This window comes from Trachinotus anak, unplaced genomic scaffold, assembly GCF_046630095.1.
Source record: "Trachinotus anak isolate AG129_WGS33_773 ecotype Australia unplaced genomic scaffold, CSIRO_AGI_Tana_v1 ptg000011l, whole genome shotgun sequence".
Taxonomy (NCBI): domain Eukaryota; kingdom Metazoa; phylum Chordata; class Actinopteri; order Carangiformes; family Carangidae; genus Trachinotus; species Trachinotus anak.
In genome coordinates, this window is record NW_027273862.1 from 24449154 (window position 1) to 24466412 (window position 17259).

The 17259-nt window shown below is 38.6% G+C and overlaps 1 protein-coding gene across 2 annotated transcripts in view; it reads left to right on the forward strand.

Annotated features, from left to right (window-relative positions):
* Positions 1-201: 201 nt before the first annotated feature.
* The window catches only part of znf609b (zinc finger protein 609b), a 73661-nt gene continuing 56603 nt past the window's right edge, over positions 202-17259 (forward strand). For both annotated transcript variants that reach the window (XM_071489202.1, XM_071489203.1), the window contains exon 1: positions 202-601. The gene's annotated coding sequence lies outside the window, so the exon portion shown is untranslated. The remainder of the gene's footprint in view (positions 602-17259) is intronic.

A 17259-nucleotide genomic window follows, 5' to 3' on the forward strand; every position in this document is an offset into this window, starting at 1 on the left:
TGGACCGGCTGGTGGACATTCCTCCCTGAGAACAAACAGATGAATCCAGCGGCGAATCCAGTTCCATGTCTTCAGCCCGGGCTCTGCGGAGTGTGACAGTTCAGTCCGACTGGAACCGCGTATCCTGGATTTCCTGGCCGCTCCCGCTGCCGCTGGTTGGCTACATTGTATCGGTTCCCACACGAAGAGCCGCCGCCGCCGCGTCCATCCAGAAACGGGGAACACGGCGGAATTACCCGGGATGGGAAGCTGCTCGCCGCGGGATTAATTGCCACAAGGTCGCGGCGGAGGAACGGGCTTGTGTCGGGTTTGAGACCACGCCGATAAAAATGCGTCCCCGGACTCGGTTGTTTTCGATGTGGACGGTATCTCGAAGTGTGATGGCAGAAGTCCAGTGAATCGCTGGCCTCCCCTCCTCTCTTGTGTTGGATGTCTTGGGGAGTGCGCTGCCACTGGTTTCTGGTGCTTCACATTTTTTTATTTTTATTTTTATTTTTTTATTTGTAATTCAAGCCCATTACTCTGATTTGATCTTTTTTTATGGAGTGCACTCCACCATGGACAGACCAGGGGCTCGGAATAAGAGTGGCTAGCTAAGTCGGTAAGTTAGTACATTTTCTCTTGTATGCTCTTATTGTTGATAATGTTAGCCATTTAACGTCAAGCAGGCTAGCTTTACACCATATAGCCACACAGCATGCAGCAGCAAGGAGCTAGCCAAGCCTCACTGCACTCTGAGCTCATTGTTTCACTGCCTGCTAGCCTACAAGTCAGATTAGCTCATTAGACCAGGCTGAGTTAGCCCTGGGAGCTTCTTGAAGTTCAACTAGCGCGTAAACATTTTTCATGTAAAGTTACATTTTAGACAACAAAATGTTTTGAGGAAACAGTAGTTGGACAGAGTTAGAGCTGCAGATTCCTCCACCCCAGGAGCTCTGTGAGTGGGCTTTTTGAGGTCCTCAGCCGAAGCAGAAAATGAACAGTTTTTCACTAACTAGTGTCACTCTTGAGCTGAATTTCAGACCATGTGTGACCCCATGTTTCACTTCTACTATACAGTGTGAATGTAACATCCTATATGTTGTGTATAGTCTTCTCTGGTGGAACTTAAGGGGACAAGATCTTATGAAATGGTGGATTGTGGTCTAATAAACCCCTTTAGGTTTCTAACAGGGAAAAAAAAAACAAAAAACAGCACCTTTCTCTCCAGATTAGTCAGTTTCTTTTTGTTGGCTTATGTTATTGGGGCTGTCCAATCTCAGTGAAGTGAGTCATTCAATTAAAGCACTTTTTTTTTTTTTTTTAACAAGACCACTAGGGCTAACCATGTGCTCCATCCTGTGGTCTGTGCTGCTCCTTAGAGTGTGACAGTACCACATTAAAAACTGGCCATGTAACCTTCAGCCCAATGCTAAACTGCAGGTTAACATATTTGTCAGTTAGCCAAGATTTGAGATAACAATTCTGCATTCGATGAAATCGAATTTATCTGTGTGAAACTGCAAAACCTGAAGTTTCTTCAGAACGATCGCTGAATATCCAATCCCAACAGGTTGCCTTTCAAATGAAGTTGCGATGCTTGCATAGTCAAAATGACAAGTTTGTGGTGAAAAGAGTGTGAGATTTGGTTGCCAGTGTGTAAGCAAGCTTGCAAGATAGAGTTGGTTTTGGTTTCATAGGTTTTGCAGAACCTTTGTCTTTGATCCGGTTACACAGCTGCCAACAGTTAAACAAATATGATTGCTTGTGAACATATTGTCTTTTGTGTTGCATATTTCTGTTTTTAATTCTGCAACAGCTTATTGCTTACAAAGCAACTCCAAAGTCCTCCATCTGGCCTGGCTAAATGAATGGACTAGTCACTAGCATTACCTCACAGGGACGTGTTTCAGACAATGTCAGCAGTGTCTGTGAAAACGGCAAATTCAGTTTTACTAGAGTGTACTAGAACTAAACCAGTAAATTGGACAGGCTGATACTCGTGTTAGTGTTAGATTTTTGCAGATATATCAGTTTAGGTCTATATCCACTGATAAGAAACAAGATGATGGAGTACAGAAATCCCAAACTAGCTTTGAGCTGATTTAGAAACATTGTCACATTTATATAATTTGGGCTTTTGTTAGCAATGGGAACCAGCTCTGATCGACAGTGATGTAAACATAATATCAAAGTGAACATGCTAATTGTGGCCCCTTTTTCATGCTGTGACGTATTTCAGAGCGCAAACACTATAAACAGACCTGTCATCTGCCCAGCATTGTGCTCTTAAACCAGATACACCACAGCTACACTGCTCAGGGATGAAAATCACCATTCAAAGCATCTTACACAGAGCCTATAACACTTAAAGAAGCACCAGGGATGAGATGCAATGGATCCATTTTACTAGTTTGCATGGCAGCTAGCAGCTCACTCTTTTAGTGCGTCTGTGTCCTCTCAGTCTGAACAGAAAGGCAAACTCGTCTGGCAGTGTAAAAGGAGTCATGTTTAAATGCGTTAATTTTAGTGTCAAAACAGAGATAAGAGATCCACGTGCAAATAATATGGGGGTGTGAGCTGCCATATGACTTGTTTTGAAATGCTAAACCACAGACTGTCCATGCGATTTGTTTAGATAAACACATCAGTCGCCCAGAGAGAAAGGAAACTTATTTATGTTTGGCAGTGAAACATTTTACTTGTTCCTTAAGAGCCTTAAGCATTCCTGGGTAATACTGCAAATTAACTTTAAAAACCAGTTTGGTGACCTTGCAATTTGGCAGCTCCATTTTCCACACGTGGAAAAAAACTCTGAGCTGGCAAGACTGGGAAAAGAAAACCATAACATAAACGCAGGCACAAGATATTACATGGATTCCTCCTACACACAAACTGTAGCAATGCTTCACTGTCTCGTTAATCCACTTTGTTCCAGTGGGTCATGCAATAAATATGGCTGATTTGCACCATGTATGGTATTTGGTAATGTGCTCTATGTTGGAAATTCTTTGTTCACTCTCCGGTTAGCAGCAGAAGCAGCTGTGTTTGTTTCGTACTCAAACGTTTTGTCAAAAACGCCAGCAGACGCTAGCAATTGGGTTGCTCAAAGTAAAGGCTTGGCATCCAGCCACTGCAGCCTGACTGGGTGGTGGGCTTCAAGCTTTTAAGTGACTTACAGGAAGTAATGTCAATGGCGTGAACAAAACAATCATGCATACATTGATAGGAACACAAAATTAATAGTTGGGATATTCAGGGTCTCTCACCAATAAATAAAGTGTTGTGCATATTGATTCCAATATTTGAACCATTTTACAGTTTAACTCAACGAACCAGAAAGATATTTTGGTCTGAGGGCCAATAAGAGATCGACTGTACTAGAGCTACTGTAATTTTTCAGCTGTGAATTATAAATGATTCAAGCCTTTTACTCAGGCTGCATTGATTCATTACTGACTTCTATTGTATTGATTTTATACATTTTAAGGGTTTGTTATCTTGAGACATATTACTTACTATTCTTAATATTTTTCATAGTGCAATCAATACAAAACATAGTAATATAACAATGTCAAGCTCAGAGGATTTCATGTAGCTAGTGGTACTGTTAATAATTGTGATATTCATAACCTTTTTTTTTAGTAGTAATCATTCTAAGGAGCCTTGTTGTAACACGCCAGGTACATTTTATACAATCTTAAAGAGCCATCATTTGGAAAATGGAAGTGAAATTTAAGACTCTAAGCTCCACACAATAACATGACATTTATAGTTGTCAGAGATGTGTAAATTTGCCCAGTGCTTGGATGAGGGCTTAAGATGAACATAAGAGCAGTTCCACTGAGGAAATCCCCGTTTTCTTATTCACCAGATGTGATTTATTTAGATAACTAAGGAGCTTGGATGTGATGTTTTTAAATGGGGAAGCATGGAAACAGCTGATTGTAAACGTGACTAATGTATGTAATGACACTGTGGCTTTTAATTAGACTGAATATGTATTTGTCAGTACATGATGAGAAGGAAATAATTCCATAAAAAAAACCAGTGAAAATTTAGTATGATGTTTTGTTAATTTTACCTGACCTTTCACCTTTTAAAAGGCGTTCCACATCAGGCTGGACATCTAAGAAACAGTGTGGAAGAAGAGAATTTAACAGTGTTTGGTTAGAGGTCCAGGGCATCAGATTAGTCCAGAACAACGGGATTATTTTGGCTTTGTAAGTCTCTCATCATCTCATGGCCGCACACCAGCTGATGGCAAACTAAGAAAGGATTTGGCTTATATCCTTTTAAAGTACCTTAAAACTTGAATGAAGCCATTTATGAATGTGTATTCCTATATGCAGTTGCAGTCTTGGTTTTTACTTTGGTAAAGAAATAGAAATAATAATACATCCGCTGAATGAGATGCATAAAGCGTTCCTCGATTCCCTTTGTGCACTGGTGTTCAGCCTCATAATGTGGTTAGTGTCATTTCACAGATTGAGAGGAGATGGAGAATCTTTGTAGTTTTACATCACACAGTGTTTCCCCATGGTTGAGATTTATTTGAAGTGGTCCACCTAAAGTGATGGGGGTTGGGCTTGTTAAAGTGCTGGTGGGGGAGCTCCAACATCCAACACTTGAGAGTCCGCAGAAAAACAGCATTACATACATGATCTGACTTCCAGATAGTAGTCAGTAATGCATGTAGCAGACGTTTTACTGGCTAAACTGCACAGTCAGCTGCGTTTAACAGGAAGACATTAAAAAGGAGGAATTAATGAATAAAAACATTTAGAAAAATCTTTTTTGGGTGGAGTCTGCAGATTTCACATTTAAGTGTTTGAGCCTTACCCTGATCTCAGAGCTTTAGGTATCAATCTATACACAGTAGGTCTGTAATGATTAGTCAGTTACTCAAAATATGATCAATCAGTGACTATTATGATTAACTATTAATTGTCAGAATCATTTTCTAGTAAAAAAATTCAAACATTTTCTTGTTTAAACTTCTTAAATGTAAAAGTATCATTTTTGTACGTCACATCATGGCATCAGTTTCCGATGCTCTTTACTAATATTATTAAGGTCAAATGATTAATGAAGAAAATAATTGATTGTGATTATATCCATTAGTTACAGGCTATTACTACTTTCACACGTGCACAATTGGCCTAGTGTGTGTTTGTGATATCTATATCTATATATCTATATATCTATATATCTATATATATATATATATATATATATATATATATATATATATATATATATATATATATATATATATATATATGAGAGAGAGAGAGAGTTGTCCTATGGAATAGTTGTGGGTGGAGGGTTTGGGCTGGATTTGTCTTCATCAGACAGAAAATGCTGAGGTTCAGTTTTGGTCTGCAGCCAGCAGCAGTGTCTAGGAGGCACCTGAGAAATATTCCAGTGCTGCAGAAAAGGTAGCAGTGGAAACAAGTGTTTGTAATGTTCCAACAAACTCGCAGACCCTTCACTGTGTCTGTAGATATCATTAATTCGAACAGCTTGTCGCTGCTTTATTTGCTTGTTCACATGTCAAAGCACATTGAGGTGTTTTTGTGACAGCCTGCGGTTTACTTGAAATGCTGGAGACTAAACAAAGGATGTGAACTGGATCTGCTCTTCTGTAGTCAGTATTGATCCGTCCATCCATCCTGTGGATCAGCTTGGGACACTTCTTGTGGGTGCAAATGTTTTTGGGTTGGCCATCAAAATAAATCTTGTATAGGTGAGCTGTTGTGTTATGTGAGAACATTATCTCCTTCATATCCTGGAGTTACTATTTCCTTGAAAAAGGTGACTAGATGTGACAGTTGTCTTGTGAACTGTGAAGTCATGTCATGGGTCAGAGAATATGCAGTTCTGCTTTAGTTTTTATGGCACTGATTGGATTTCTCACGAGCCAATTTCCAATTATAGCAGAAAAGAGCTCTGAATGCTTGTTGCACAGTTGCTGCTTTGCCAGAGACTGGTGATCCATCTTTTCCTGGGACGCAAGCCCAGGTTACACTCAACTCTCAGCTGCACATGCTCTAAAGATATTGTCAGCTTTTGTGTTGCTGCACAGTCCTGAGTGCTGCAGAAATGTTGTTTCATTTGCCTGTGGTCTGACGTATCGTCTTCTGTGTTCTTGGAAAGAAAAGCCAGAGAAATTATGAGTCAGTTCAGGCAGATATTGATATTTTTTTGTTGTAGTTGTAATAATAAAGCCCTGTCAAATTGCATTAGTATATTTAACACACTATTTCTTTAAGTACGGCCTTAATTCACCCGCTCATAAGCAACATGACCTTGTTCCTCACTCTCGCTTCACCTGTTTCTGACACTGGTGATCTTTTCACTGCAAGGTGCACACAGATGGTATGAAGGAGTTGCTGCTCTACAGTAGCTGTAGCCCATCAATTTGTTGACAGAAAGCAGATGCTGTAAGCTTGATTTTTATCTGTAGGAATGTCACGGTCTTTTATAAATGCACATTGTTGAGTTGAGTTGTTGCTGTAGAGCAGGAAAGGTCTGTGAAGATGATGTGTGGGATTTCCTCAGTGCACATCAATACTGTAACATGGTGGCAGTGAGTGGGTGGTTCCGAGGCACTGTCCCTGTTGCTCTAATCATACTGCAGGATCCACTGTCGTCTGTAGAATCAAAGAGAAACATCGTCTCTCCGGGCTGACGCATGCCTCACTTGTGATATTGACAAGTAAATGAGGGAACATCCACAAATGACAAAAAATGTTGCAGTCTAAAGTTGAAACTCATGATCAAGTGGAACTTCAATACAGACGTCGATACTTAAAAAAAAAAATAGTAGTAAATGGTCTGCAACTGCCTGAGAACCCATGGAAACAGATTTATAGAGTTGTTTTATGTTTAAGTTTGAAACATATTCGCATCAGAGTGGCTTCAGTTTATAGATCATTGAAGTGTTGTGTCATTTCAGGCTCACAGTGATCATGTGCAGTTCCCTTTACTGTGCATGGATAAAGAATTTACGGGGATTACAGGCTTTATTCGTTTGATTCTGCAAAGCATGTACTGTAAATATCATGGGGCTAGTTTCTTGGGCAGTGTGTGTTTGCAGCTGTTTGATAGTGAAAACATTAACAAAGGAACTAGTGCTGGATGTTTTGGCAGCACTTTCTTTTTCTGCTTTACAGTTTCATGGTAACTTTAAAAGTGGTTCACTCCTGTGTCACCAGTTACAACGAACCCCCATTAAATTACCAATCTTGAACAAAATAGTGGTTCTGGTATGTAACAGGAAATCGTATTCGGGCCCTCAAGGTTGGATACTAATGCTTGGCCAGTTGCCCTTGGCAACCACATTTGGACCACTATCAACCATTTTGTATAGTGTGGTTGCTGCTTTTGGTAACCAACACACTGATTCCTCTGTCGCTGATGTAAAATCTTGTACCTATGCAAACGAGAGAGCTGCTGTGGTTCTTGGTTGGAAATGGCAAAATATGTTAAGCTGATGCTGTTATTAAGACAGTTAAGTATAAGAACTTTAAATTAGAGCTCTAACAATTTGTCGATTAATTGATTAATCTTTCATTGTTTTCAGTTTCTCAATTATAAACATTTGCTGTTTTTTTGCCAGAAGAAATAGTAAATGGAACATGTTTGGGCTTTGGATTGTAAGTCAAATAAAACAAGTAATATGAATACATCACCTTGGATTGTGGGAAATTATAAAAAAAAAATATATTTTTTCTTTTTCTTTTTTCTTTTTTGTTTTTACAATTTACAGACATTTTAAACACAAAATGATGATTCAGTTTATCAGGGAAATAATTAATGAACAATGAAAACAATTATTATTTACACCTCTAGTAGAAACTCTGCACTCTTTAAAAAATCTTTCATTATCATTATCAAGTGGAGTCTGATTAATAGAGAAATAAAAAAAGCAACTAAAAGCAGCCCAAAAGCACCAGAGAATGCACAGAATGGGGGATGAGGTTTGAAATATTAATGCAACACGTAAGGCTATCCTGGAAGACGGTTTACTACAAATACTGAAAGTGATAAAAACATTGCAGACTTAACTCATTTGTTGGTTCTTCTGATCAAATTAGACACAAGTGACAAGCCACTGATCTGATCACGCTGCAGGAAGTAATAATCTGTCCCTGTTCATTTTCCCATTAATCGGACGAGGTGCTGGAACCAGATTCACTTATTTGGATGGAAAATTTATGTCATACTTTGATAAACAGCATTATTATTAATTTTCACAACAGATCAAGGGAAATCTCTCATTAAAAACACAACACGTCAATCTCAAGAGTGTAGAAACCGTGAGAAAGCAGTTAATCAAAAACAAGCAAATTAAGCAACACTTGCAGTAATCATACACTCTTCACTCAACATTACAGAAAAAAGCAACCCAGTAATGACACTGGACAGATCACATCGTGTAGCTGCAGGCAGTGTATATTGATTTCTTCTTCAGCGCCATTGCTGTGATGTTTACTGCACATTATAAAAACATCTGCACTGTGGCCATTTGCCTAAACCGTCGGAGAAGCAATCTTGTGGCTTTAACTTAAGTGGATTGGACTGTCCTGACTGGTTTGGAAAAATATGGGTGGGTACCGTTTCACTCAACAGCTAAAGGCAGATTTATGTCTTTGTGTTGAGATGTTGTGGTATCTACATGCAGGGCAGTGGAGGCTATAAGGGTTACATGGAGACAACAAAAATTGCTTTTCTTCTTTGTCTAGTGTTTTCTCTGACATTTCTCCATTGCTGGGATTATTTGTTGATAGGAAACACAATATGGAGCAGGTTGGAGAAATACTCAATAATGCTCCTTTTCAGTGACATTAGACAAATGTGTATATTGCATTTACATTTACATTTAGTCATTTAGCAGATGCTTTTATCCAAAGCGACTTACAGAAAGGGGGTATTGAAATGCTGCAAGGCCATTCCCACTGGAATTCCTCTAATCTCAATCAACTCTGTTTGTATCGCAAAAAAAAGGGAAAAAATGAAGGAAAACCCAATTACTTGGGGGTGTATAATAAATGCAGGACACGTCCTGATAGTGTACAACACATCCATCTAGTGAGGTAGCGGTGCCACAACAATCTACAGGTTAAATCCTACGCTGAACTATAAATCAGTTCCCACGACATAGGCATCTACACCAGGAGCAGAGAAACAACCAACAAAGAAGCATAAATTCAGCTTTAGTGTTATTAGTAATAAAGTGAAATATTGAGATCCCTCAGGCTGTGAATATGTCAGACTAAACAGGATATGTAGTATGGCACTACTGAAAAACAACACTTGTGCCATTGCTTGGGAATGTGGTGTCTTAGGTTTTACTTGTACCGTACTGTAATCTGCCAGAAAATAGATTAGATCCTGACATTAAAGGAGAATATAATGTCTGACAGTCAATCTGTTGGCTTTGCATTTTAATTTGACAGCTTCTATAAAAGAAGATTGACAGTGTTGCAGAAAATGAGAGCAGACAGGTATGTAGAATAGAAGAGGTAGATAGATAACTTGAGCAAAAGAGTTTATTGGTGACAATCTGAGGAAAAAGTAAGCAAACCTGCGCTCTAGTAAATTTCAGGATGACAGAGCATTTGAGCTCTGACCTAGCTGACTTGTGTTTTTGAAGGTGATTGCACATTTGGCCTTGTCATTTCCTTTAATGGTTGACCAAGTGGTCATGGTGGCGGCAGATGTATAAAGAAAACCGTCAGATGTCTGAATGAGGCAAATGTATCTCAACTAACATCGGGTGGTGCTTTTTAATGTTTTTCTTGATTGCTTTCCAAAACAGAACATAAGGAAAACTGGTCTAGCTCCCCTAAGACCCCTGCATTGCCATTTTGCAAAATGGAAACTGTGGTTGTTTACAGCAGCAGTCCTGTTCCAGGAGTCTACGACCATGTGAACCAGAATACAGAGCTCAGTTTGTGCTGCCTAAAAAATTATTGACGAGGGTTAATGTGAGTTGAAATGTGGGAGTGAACACTGGTGAAAAGATTAAGCAAACATCCAGCGCCAACAAGTAATTATACTGTACTTGAGTAGGAAAAAATATGCAGGCATCAAAACACACAAGTCTAGTTTTATCACAAACTGGGTGTAGCTGAATGGGAACATTTTACCATCACTAAAATGCAGCATGCTACTCCTCCCGTCTCTTACATACATGTTCTCGAATTCTAACTGCTAGCAGGGATTGAGTGCACACAAGAGTCAGCACATATTGTCAGATACTTTTTTTGTGTGTGTTTTTATGGGCAAGATTAAGTTGCAAGATGCAGCTACATCAGATGGAAGTAAGTGTGAGATGACTCGATTTTGCGAAATTTATTGTTTAGTAATTGATCACAGCACTGACAAAAACTTGCAGTATTTGATCAGTGTTGAATTGGGTATAAATTGGTGCCTACACCTGATACTCATCAATTTTTGAATGTGACACTTGTGCCTCTCAGGAACAGATCACTGCTGCATTGATTCTGGAAAGCGACCATGTGAGAGTGACAATGGCGTTTAAGACTCGCTTTGTTGACTCGGCTTCTGTTAAGCAGCAGCTGGGAGGGAGGCTGGCAGTTATTTGAGGTTAATGGTTGTCCATGCCCTCCCTCTAGTTAGACACTTACATGGCAACAGTTTATCTGTCCATGGTACAACCAGCAGTGCAATGTATTAGTCATTCAGCAGCGCTTTTATTACAGTACTACAAGTCAGCCATTTACAATGTAATAGGTTAGTAGAACTTTCCCTCCAGATTAAATTAGTTTAACATCCAGAGAAGATATATGCAGATACAATAAGCCTGACTGAGTGTATTATGTGCAGAAGGCAGGTTGTCCATCCAGGAATCATGTAATAAACATAACACAAAACACTGAAGTAAAAAAATAAATAAATAGTGTCTTTATCTTATTCTATTCCACACACACAGACCCATAAAGACAAAGAGAGCTGCACACACCCAGCAGTGTTAGACAAGGGACTGTCTGCTCTGTAGCCCCAGGCCTTGTCCTTTCACAGCTCTTCCCTCTCCCTCATTTGTCTGTCAGTATTTAAGTAAAAGAAACCAGCTTAATTTACCCAACGCACTTATTCAACTCATTTTATCTTTTCTTCCCAGATCGAGGAGAAAAAGCTTAATATAATATTGATTGATGGGGAAAATATAACAGTTCAGAGTTGTCACAGACAGTTTTTTAGCAATGTCTGTGCCCTACTTGAATTTATCTGCTGCTTTTTGAAATTTTGTTATATCTACAATGAAATAAGGACCAAATAAAGTTCTCTCTTGTGCATCCTCTTGCACTCTTTAAACAAAATTCCCACTCCTAGTTTTAACCAGGGACAGATTCTTGATTTATATGTCGAATGGGGGCTGAAACAGAGAGAAACATCTCACCTGAACCAATGTGTATGAGTACTAATGCACTGGCATTTAAGTGTAAATTGTCAGTAGTGGGTGTCCAAATACTGTAGAGCACTCCTAAGTACTCCACTTGCTTGTTGTGGCAATGCGTCATATAACTTTAAACTGGCTTGTCGTTTTCTCAGTGTCCCATCTGGACCTGGTTTTAGGGTTAAGAAGAAAATCCATTTTAAAACCTAGAAACCTTAACAGAATCTTTGCCATGTTAATTTAACAGCAAGTGCTTCCTTTATTTTTCAAATATGCTGCTTCACATTTTACATGCGTCTGATAGTTCATCTTGATAAGTTCCCCTCTTTCGTTTTGAAGCTCTACGTGCAAAAATGGACTTTCTGCTGAATCAGAGGGAACAAGAAAACATGCATCATTGGTTTAGCTTATTGGTATCTTCACATGAGTTAATAATCCTGGTTTGAAACCTGACTTCAGTCACACTAACTGGAGGCAGTTGGGCGTGATGGTCACAGTGATAATACAACAGAACTCTGGCCTGCCGAGGTCACTGACCCCAACCTGAAGTTCTTAGAGTGGTTTAAGTTGAAGTTAATTCTTAAAACCTTCCTGCTAATATTCACCACAGCTATTCTTATTTGACAATATTAAAGCTTTTTAAACTGCAGATAAACAGACTGTTCAATAAATGAATAGTGAAACAGAGCACCACTATAGGCAGGTACTTCCTCTGCCAATGAATAATTCAATTTCATGGTTAATGATGAGGTTCCCTTATTTCATTTTCCAAATGATAAACCCTGACAGAAAAAAAACTTCTCATCCAAGAGTGCGTTCACCTTTTGGATAAAGTTATGTACAAATTTACATTCTACATATTGCACTTGGTTTTGTACACCTTGTGAGGGAATCGCCCCACTCTACAGGAAATGTATTTGATGTAGTGTTTTATTCTGTCCTTCCTTAATAATGTCACCAAGCAGGTTTTTAAATGTACTATCTGATCTCTCTGTCTCAAGGTCTTGATGAACTGTTGGCACTTACTTGTCTGATTCAGTGGCTGTAACCAAATAAGTTTAAACATCATAACCGGACTTGAGCTGTGGACAGGAATTTCATACTTGCTGAATAATCGGAACCCTTCACGTCAAAGCAGGCCATTATCTGTCAATATAGTAGGCACCTCTTTATCAACCATAATATCTGGCACAACCACAGACATCCTTGCCTGGTCCCTTCTGTTCTCACTAATCAAGATGATAAACTTATGTTGTTGCACTGTTATGCAGATGACACCATCTTATACTTGAGGGGCATCACAAAACGTTTGAAGTTTCGCAACCATCTACTGTTGAATAAAGGCAAATTCAAGATTATCTAATTTGATCATGGCAGGTGAAGGGAGGTTACTCTTTTATATTTCTGTTAACAGTTAACAAGTATAAGGGATAATTCCACCATGAACATTGTAGATTTAGATTTCATGTTGTTTAAAGATATACCATGGAAAAAATCAAAACAGATATTAGTTATGGAGTGAAACTAGGTTTTATTTTGCAGCTCTAATTTTAATTTACAGGGCTTTAATGGTAACTAGTTATTATTTATTTTTTATCTTTAGATTATTTGATATAAAGAGAGCACTTGGGGGGGGGGGGGGGAGGTGGCAACAATTAATGAATTAATTGATCAACAGAAAATAAATCTGAAATATTGATAATTTCAGTAATTTTTAAACCATAAATATCAATTAATTGCTATTTCTAACTTCTCAGTGTGAGAATTTGATGCTTTTCTGTGTCCTTGTCTCATTGGTTTAATATCCTTAACATAATTTCTACAATTCTTTACACTATGGTCACAAACTGTAAGTACAGATACGGTATTCAGTGAAAATGACCAGGTGCCACTACATTGAACTGATGAGGTTAGATGGCACTGAAAATCAACTAAATGATTCCTCAGTGGCAGAGCATGTGAAGTTTCTACAGCCGCATGAATATGCCTCATTAGTATTTAACCACACGCCACCATACAGATGGATTTTAATCATAATATATTATAATTCATTACAAATTTCAGTCTGAAGTCTGTCCATTGAGAAGCACACAATCATTGAGCTTACTTTACAGTTGACCACAAACACAATCAAGTGTGTCACAGTAGATGCTGCTGCTGTTACTATATTGACTTGCATTAAGACAGAGAGTCTCAATTATAGAATGAAGAGACCAAAGATAATTAGAAGTGTTTTGAGAATCCTAGTGACTGGCTTTTGTAATTCAGAAATCGTGGCAGAGTAGAATGGCTGAGCATGTTAATGGAGCTGTTCTCGTTTCTGCCAGAGTCCTCTTTGAGCACAGGAAAAATCAATCTGGCACCTTGTCAGTATTTAAGATCAGGGCTTCCTTACTCTCTGGCCAATGTGTAAGTGTTCTTTCCGACCTCTGCATCAGCTGTTGCCACAGACAAACCACAATTTGATTATTTATTTTTACTCATGGGTGGATCGAATTCCCAGTTTAGACTGGCCACCACTATTTAGGCTTGACAAAATTGTCATGGTTTTAGTGTAATTTGTTTTTCCATATTTTCCTTTGTGCAGCTATTGAGGAATAATGTTGACACTGTGCTGACAATGAGGTTATTTCTAATAGTAATTCAAAGAGAGCAAGTACTTCACGACAAGCACTTGCTTGTGTGAATGAGAGTAAGATCATTTACTGTGGCAAGCATTTCCACTTTTATATGACAGTAAATGTTCTTGAAGTCTCTTTGATTTATGTGAGACAAATGTTTGTTTACTTCTAATATTTTAAGTGTGATATTTAGCTCAATTTGATTATAGTTCACACAGACTTGACTTCATCTGTCAGCTGCTGAAACCTTGAGAGCAAGTCTTTATTCTTTCATTTAATCTATTATATCACTATCAAAAGGAGCTCAAGCTGTCAAGCCATAGACTTTCTGTGGGATTCCAGATTAATGTTGGTCGGAAGTAGTTCGCCTCAGACCATTTCCATATGGTGGCTTTTCTGGGTGCTGGGTGATTATCTTAAAATGTGTTGTTTAAGCATACAACATAATCACAGTGCCTTTGATAAGCACTCTGCGAGCTGCTCTTTATTTATCTTATAGCATTCAGTTGAATTTGTCGGCAATTACCCCCCCTTTTTACCCACCGTACCATCTCACTAAGGATGTCATCTAGGTCCAGCCCCCACATTTTCCTCATTAATGCAGTTTAAATCAAATTTCTCTAATAACATTTGTTTGTAATTTGTCTCTTCCAACTCTGTGCCTGACTAAATTCTTGTCGGGCTTTTGGCCTACTTTACACAAAGGTTTTTCGGTGCTCAGTTACTCTGGGATTTGAAATGATAAGTTTCTCATCAGAATAGAATCACCGATCACATTGACAGTATACTTAAAAACATATGGTGGACTCTCTACGTATTTAATATGTATCAGTGACACAAGATGGAAGTCCTTTGAATCTGGTGTTGGTATTTTCAAGGACTCAATATGATTTCTTGGCTCTGAGCCATTGTATAGCATAAGGTGAATGTTTTATTTCTTTATTTGGATCTGGATAAGCTTCAGCACCGTGGTTGCTAGTTTTCCTGGGGTCCATACCTGGGGTCTGCACAAATTTTTTTGACATGCAGTTAATCTGTGTGAAAATTTCCATTAGTTGAGGATTGAGCCAGAGGACAGAACTATTGAATATTAACAGTGAGTGACTGTTTTAGGATTGTGATGTATAATTGATTTATTTTTTGTGACCTAGCAAACTGCTGTCGTGGCTGGGTTTGGGTCTGGAACAGTTTCACAATGATCAGACATGCAGCTTTTTAGTTAGTGGCGTTACATAACTAATGCCAATTATTCAACTTTGTACTGTTGTTGATTGAACTGCTGATGCCATGGAGTATTGAAACTGGCAGACAAATTCATATCACTCACATCAGCATGTGATATTACTTTCTGATTTCAGGCAGCATTGACTGAATTAGCTTATAAGCATGCTGAAGCTGCAACATTACATCAATCAATTGATTGACAAAATAATGTAGTAATAATATTTTTTTTAAAACAAAAATGTCAAATATTTTCTGTTTCTAACCTCTGAGCTTCCGGATTTGGGATTTTGGACTGTTGGTCAGATAAAACAAGGCAGTTTAAGATGTCATCATGATGTGTGGAGATATAACAAATTTTTCAGACTATTCTTTGACATTACAGACACAGTGATCAATCGATTAATCAAAAGAAATAATTTGCAGACTAATTGATAATGAAAACAATCGTTAGTTTCAGCTCTAAAGCATGTAATACACTTTACATGAGGCACTCAGCCACCCAGCAGCAAAGGTTTTTGTTCATTATTAAGTCATTTTCAGTCAGAATAACCAAATGTTATTCATGCTGAATGTACCTTGTAAACCATCAGTATGGACTCTCTGGATCTGCAGTGTGCACAGTCCAAACATTTTCTGGTGCCTTTAAACTTTATTTGTGATCACTTATTCTGAGTGTCAGTGTAGCCAATCACATAATGCATGTATTTTTATATAACGTTACATAACATTGCGGTAACTGCTAGCCTTGTTAACATGTAACATTTCTGAACTTTGATCAAATGACCTGAAAGCCTCAGTGCAGATGTGTGGTTTTAACTGCATTGTCTAATTTGTCCACCTTAGTGTTGATGTAATTGTGAACAAAGCATGTCAGACAACTCTGAAGATAGCTAGAAATCAGTTATCTTTTCTATCAGAAAGAAAGAGACAGATTGCTGTTTCTCTGTTTGGTGAAAACTACATTGGAGAATGATGCAGTTTGAGGCAGTTTTGTCTGAGAGATTTGTTTTTTGCTGCATCACACCAGAGCCTGGACATTACGGCCTAATCAGCCAGAGAGCAATCTGCATATTTCACACTTGTTTTGTTTCTGTCGCTTTGAGTCACACAGCTGCCAGTCCAAGAGATGCAGGAATGCACTGCAGTCGGGGATAGAAGACCTTTTGGCAGTAATGGCAATATTTTGAATTAAACCTTTTGTGTGTTCAAGCAGTATCAACCAAAAGTAACCTCACTGAGTTTCTAATTTAGGTTGAAAATAATCTTTAAATTTGATCGAAAGTTAAAAATGCATACGTTTTCATAAAATGTAGTGCCTCCTCAACACAATCATCTGTATAATGCATGCATACTGAAGGCAGTCATCTGAGCTCCAGGTCACCCGTTACTGGTGATTGTGAGTTCCTGTTGACATACGTACTGATAAAGATGCTGGCTGACCCACAAACTCCTGATACCCATCACCTGGACTGACTCGGTGCATTTCTATTTAGGTAATCAGCTCATGCACACAATCCAATTACATGGAGGTTACTGTGGGGCTCTCTGGATGGGGACCTTGGAAATGTGCATCCTCTTCTCTGCAGGTCATTTAAAGGCTTAAATGACCTGCAGAGAAAAGGATGCACATTTCCAAGTTTTTTCCTGCTTATGTTAGTGCCATAGTTGCTTTTTAAATATAATAAACTCATAACTCATTCACTTTGTGTCCAAATGGGAGACTTTGTACAGCAATCATGTTTTCACAAAATGCCAGTGGCATTATTGATTCTGCTTATCGGTCCAATTCTTTATCGATTCAGGATCAACTTTCTGTGTGGAAAAAAAAAATCCATAGGCCTACACAAGTTTTCAGCTTCAAAGCAAGTGTTTTATTATCTCTGGGTCTGAGCACTGTAGAAACAGAGTAGACAGAGGTTGTCGGCTTCCCTTTGTAGCTGTAACAGCAGCAGAGCTGCTAGCATCCTCACCACTGTCTCCAGATTGCATGCATTCAAAAAATTACTG